This window comes from Eretmochelys imbricata, chromosome 1 (assembly GCF_965152235.1).
Source record: "Eretmochelys imbricata isolate rEreImb1 chromosome 1, rEreImb1.hap1, whole genome shotgun sequence".
Lineage (NCBI taxonomy): Eukaryota > Metazoa > Chordata > Testudines > Cheloniidae > Eretmochelys > Eretmochelys imbricata.
This window is the reverse complement of record NC_135572.1, coordinates 159,911,732-159,917,731: the sequence shown is the minus strand read 5'-3', so window position 1 is coordinate 159,917,731 and position 6,000 is coordinate 159,911,732.

Below are 6,000 nucleotides of genomic sequence, written 5' to 3'. Positions count from 1 at the left end.
CGTTTAGTTCTCCTGGAAAGTGACAGCTGCGGGGGATAAAGTTCGGCTTCGCCACAGAACAGATGCAGCAGAGGCAGACGTAGTGCAGGGTTCTGCCAAAGTACCACAACCTTGGCAGCATTTTGATTTGTTTAAGTCACACTTCCACTTCTTTGACTAAATGTTTCCTCCCCCTAACTCTCTGCAATGGTCCAAATATTAAAGATCTCAATACAGCACTGGACATGCCAGAGAGCCTACTGAGGCTATATACAATTGACACTTCTCTGTATACGTACACACGCCAGGCCCCCCTCAAGAGTCATTAGCCCTGTCTGAGCATTAGCATTAATTCATTTGAAGATGATAGCTGTTTCTCTCAGATATCAGACCAGGAGATCTGCAAAAAGAAAAGGAGTCCTTGTGGACACAGACTAACACGGCTGCTACTCTGAAACAGGGAGATCTGTTACACTTGCTTCTTCTAGGAAGGAAAATCTCTTGTGCTAAAAGGACAGGAGTTAGGGTATGTCTACACTACGGAATAAGGTCGAATTTATAGAAGTCGGTTTTTTAGAAATCGGTTTTATATATTCGAGTGTGTGTGTCCTCACAGAAAATGCTCTAAGTGCATTAAGTGCATTAACTCGGCGGAGCGCTTCCACAGTACCGAGGCTAGAGTCGACTTCCGGAGCGTTGCACTGTGGGTAGCTATCCCACAGTTCCTGCAGTCTCCGCTGCCCATTGGAATTCTGGGTTGAGATCCCATTGCCTGATGGGGCTAAAACATTGTCGCGGGTGGTTCTGGGTACATATCGTCAGGCCCCCGTTCCCTCCCTCCCTCCATGAAAGCAAGGGCAGACAATCGTTTCGCGCCTTTTTTCCTGAGTTACCTGTGCAGACGCCATACCACGGCAAGCATGGAGCCCGCTCAGGTAACCGTCACCCTATGACTCCTGGGTGCTGGCAGACGCGGTACGGCATTGCTACACAGTAGCAGCAACCCCTTGCCTTGTGGCAGCAGACGGTACAGTACGACTGGTAGCCATCATCATCATGTCCGAGGTGCTCCTGGCCACGTCGGCTGGGAGCGCCTGGGCAGACATGGGCGCAGGGACTAAATTTGGAGTGACTTGACCAGGTCATTCTCTTTAGTCCTGCAGTCAGTCCTATTGAACCGTCTTATGGTGAGCGGGCAGGCGATAGGGACTGCTAGCAGTCGTATTGTACCATCTTCTGCCGAGCAGCCATGAAATGTGGATGGCATGCAGTCCTTCTGCACCGTCTGCTGCCAGCCAAAGATGTAAAAGATAGATGGAGTGGATCAAAACAAGAAATAGACCAGATTTGTTTTGTACTCATTTGCTTCCCCCCATCCCCTGTCTAGGGGACTCATTCTTCCAGGTCACACTGCAGTCACTCACAGAGAAGGTGCAGCGAGGTAAATCTAGCCATGTATCAATCAGAGGCCAGGCTAACCTTCTTGTTCCAATAAGAACGATAACTTAGGTGCACCATTTCTTATTGGAACCCTCCGTGAAGTCCTGCCTGAAATACTCCTAGATGTAAAGACACCCCCTTTGTTGATTTTAGCTTCCTGAAGCCAACCCTGTAAGCCGTGTCCTCAGTCGCCCCTCCCGGCGTCAGAGCAACGGCAAACAATCGGGCATCTGAGAGTGCTGTCCAGAGCAGTCACAATGGAGCACTCTGATGGGGCTAAAACATTGTCACGGGTGGTTCTGGGTACGTATCGTCAGGCCCCCGTTCCCTCCCTCCCTCCGTGAAAGCAAGGGCAGACAATCATTTCGCGTCACCCTATGTTTCCTGGGTGCTGGCAGATGCGGTACGGCTTTGCTGCACAGTAGCAGCAACCCATTGCCTTCTGGCAGCAGACGGTGCAATATGACTGGTAGTCGTCCTCGTCGTGTCCGAGGTGCTCCTGGCCACGTCGGCTGGGAGCGCCTGGGCAGACATGGGCGCAGGGACTAAATTTGGAGTGACTTGACCAGGTCATTCTCTTTAGTCCTGCAGTCAGTCCTATTGAACCCGTCTTATGGTGAGCGGGCAGGCGATACGGACTGCTAGCAGTCGTACTGTACCATCTTCTGCCAGGCAGGCAAGAGATGAGGATTGGTAGTAGTCGTATTGTACCATCTTCTGCCAGGCAGGCAAGAGATGAGGATGGCTAGCAGTCGTACTGTACCATCTTCTGCCAAGCAGCCATGAGATGTACCATCTGCTGCCAGCCAAAGATGTAAAAGATAGATGGAGTGGGTCAAAACAAGAAATAGACCAGATTTGTTTTGTACTCATTTGCCTCCTCCCCTGTCTAGGGGACTCATTCCTCTAGGTCACACTGCAGTCACTCACAGAGAAGGTGCAGCGAGGTAAATCTAGCCATGTATCAATCAGAGGCCAGGCTAACCTCCTTGTTCCAACCCTGCCTGAAATACTCCTTGAAGTAAAGACACCCCCTTTGTTGATTTTAGCTCCCTGAAGCCAACCCTGTAAGCCGTGTCGTCAGTCGCCCCTCCCTCCGTCAGAGCAACGGCAGACAATCGTTCCGCGCCTTTTTTCTGTGCGGACGCCATACCAATGCAAGCATGGAGGCCGCTCAGCTCACTTTGGCAATTAGGAGCACATTAAACACCACACTCATTATCCAGCAGTATATGCAGCACCAGAACCTGGCAAAGCGATACCGGGCGAGGAGGCGACGTCAGCGCGGTCACGTGGGTGATCAGGACATGGACACAGATTTCTCTGAAAGCATGGGCCCTGCCAATGTATGCATCATGGTGCTAATGGGGCAGGTTCATGCTGTGGAACGCCGATTCTGGGCTCGGGAAACAAGCACAGACAGGTGGGACCGCATAGTGTTGCAGGTCTGGGACGATTCCCAGTGGCTGCGAAACTTTCGCATGCATAAGGGCACTTTCATGGAACTTTGTGACTTGCTTTCCCCTGCCCTGAGGCACATGAATACCAAGATGAGAGCAGCCCTCACAGTTGAGAAGCGAGTGGCAATAGCCCTGTGGAAGCTTGCAACGCCAGACAGCTACCGGTCAGTTGGGAATCAATTTGGAGTGGGCAAATCTACTGTGGGGGCTGCTGTGATGCAAGTAGCCCACGCAATCAAAGATCTGCTGATATCAAGGGTAGTGACCCTGGGAAATGTGCAGGTCATAGTGGATGGCTTTGCTGCAATGGGATTCCCTAACTGTGGTGGGGCTATAGACGGAACCCATATCCCTATCTTGGCACCGGAGCACCAAGCCGGCGAGTACATAATCCGCAAGGGGTACTTTTCGATAGTGCTGCAAGCTCTGGTGGATCACAAGGGACGTTTCACCAACATCAACGTGGGATGGCCGGGAAAGGTGCATGATGCTCGCATCTTCAGGAACTCTGGTCTGTTTCAAAAGCTGCAGGAAGGGACTTTATTCCCAGACCAGAAAATAACTGTTGGGGATGTTGAAATGCCTATATGTATCCTTGGGGACCCAGCCTACCCCTTAATGCCATGGCTCATGAAGCCGTACACAGGCAGCCTGGACAGTAGTCAGGAGCTGTTCAACTACAGGCTGAGCAAGTGCAGAATGGTGGTAGAATGTGCATTTGGACGTTTAAAGGCGCTCTGGCGCAGTTTACGGACTCGCTTAGATCTCAGCGAAACCAATATTCCCACTGTTATTACTGCTTGCTGTGTGCTCCACAATATCTGTGAGAGTAAGGGGGAGACGTTTATGGCGGGGTGGGAGGTTGAGGCAAATCGCCTGGCTGCTGGTTACGCGCAGCCAGACACCAGGGCGGTTAGAAGAGCACAGGAGGGCGCGGTACGCATCAGAGAAGCTTTGAAAACCAGTTTCATGACTGGCCAGGCTACGGTGTGAAAGTTCTGTTTGTTTCTCCTTGATGAAACCCCTCGCCCCTTGGTTCACTCTACTTCCCTGTAAGCTAACCACCCTCCCCTCCTCCCTTCAATCACCGCTTGCAGAGGCAATAAAGTCATTGTTGCTTCACATTCATGCATTCTTTATTCATTCATCACACAAATAGGGGGATGACTACCAAGGTAGCCCAGGAGGGGTGGTGGAGGAGGGAAGGAAAATGCCATACAGCACTTTAAGCACAGCACTTTAAAAGTTTACAACTTTAAAATTTATTGAATGACAGCCTTCTTTTTTGGGGCAATCCTCTGTGGTGGAGTAGCTGGTTGGCGGGAGGCCCCCCCACCACGTTCTTGGGCGTCTGGGTGTGGAGGCTATGGAACTTGGGGAGGAGGGCAGTTGGTTACAGAGGGGCTGCAGTGGCAGTCTGTGCTCCAGCTGCCTTTGCTGCAGCTCAACCATACACTGGAGCATACTGGTTTGGTCCTGCAGCAGCCTCAGCATTGAATCCTGCCTCCTCTCATCACGCTGCCGCCACATGTGAGCTTCAGCCCTGTCTTCAGCCCGCCACTTACTCTCTTCAGCCCGCCACTTACTCTCTTCAGCCCGCCACCTCTCCTCCCGGTCATTTTGTGCTTTCCTGCACTCTGACATTATTTGCCTCCACGCATTCGTCTGTGCTCTGTCAGTGTGGAAGGACAGCATGAGCTCGGAGAACATTTCATCACGAGTGCGTTTTTTTTTCTTTCTAATCTTCACTAGCCTCTGGGAAGGAGAAGATCCTGTGATCATTGAAACACATGCAGCTGGTGGAGAAAAAAAAAGGGACAGCGGTATTTAAAAAGACACATTTTATAAAACAGTGGCTACCCTCTTTCAGGGTAAACCTTGCTGTTAACATTACATACATAGCATATGTGCTTTCGTTACAAGGTCGCATTTTGCCTCCTCCCACCGCGTGGCTACCCCCTCAACCTTCCCCGCTCCCTGTGGCTAACAGCGGGGAACATTTCTGTTTAGCCACAGGCAAACAGCCCAGCAGGAATGGGCTCCTCTGAGTGTCCCCTGAAGAAAAGCACCCCATTTCAACCAGGTGACCATGAATGATATGTCACTCTCCTGAGGATAACACAGAGAGATAAAGAACGGATGTTGTTTGAATGCCAGCAAACATACACTGCAATGCTTTGTTCTACAATGATTCCCAAGTACGTGTTACTGGCCTGGAGTGGTAAAGTGTCCTACCATGAAGGACGCAATAAGGCTGCCCTCCCCAGAAACCTTTTGCAAAGGCTTTAGGAGTACATCCAGGAGAGCCGTGAATGCCAGGGCAAAGTAATCCTTTCACATGCTTGCTTTTAAACCATGTATAGTATTTTAAAAGGTACACTCACCAGAGGTCCCTTCTCCGCCTGCTGGGTCCAGGAGGCAGCCTTGGGTGGGTTTGGGGGGTACTGGCTCCAGGTCCAGGGTGAGAAACAGTTCCTGGCTGTCGGGAAAACCGGTTTCTCCGCTTGCTTGCTGTGAGCTATCTACAACCTCCTCCTCCTCATCATCTTCTTCGTCCCCAAAACCTGCTTCCGTGTTGCCTCCATCTCCATTGAAGGAGTCAAACAACACGGCTGGGGTAGTGGTGGCTGAACCCCCTAAAATGGCATGCAGCTCATCATAGAAGCGGCATGTTTGGGGCTCTGACCCAGAGCGGCTGTTCGCCTCTCTGGTTTTCTGGTAGGCTTGCCTCAGCTCCTTCAGTTTCACGCGGCACTGCTTCGGGTCCCTGTTATGGCCTCTGTCCTTCATGCCCTGGGAGATTTTGACAAAGGTTTTGGCATTTCGAAAACTGGAACGGAGTTCTGATAGCACGGATTCCTCTCCCCAAACAGCGATCAGATCCCGTACCTCCCGTTCGGTCCATGCTGGAGCTCTTTTGCGATTCTGGGACTCCATCATGGTCACCTGTGCTGATGAGCTCTGCATGGTCACCTGCAGCTTTCCACGCTGGCCAAACAGGAAATGAGATTCAAAAGTTCGCGGTTCTTTTCCTGTCTACCTGGCCAGTGCATCTGAGTTGAGAGTGCTGTCCAGAGCGGTCATAATGGAGCACTCTGGGATAGCTCCCGGAGGCCAATAC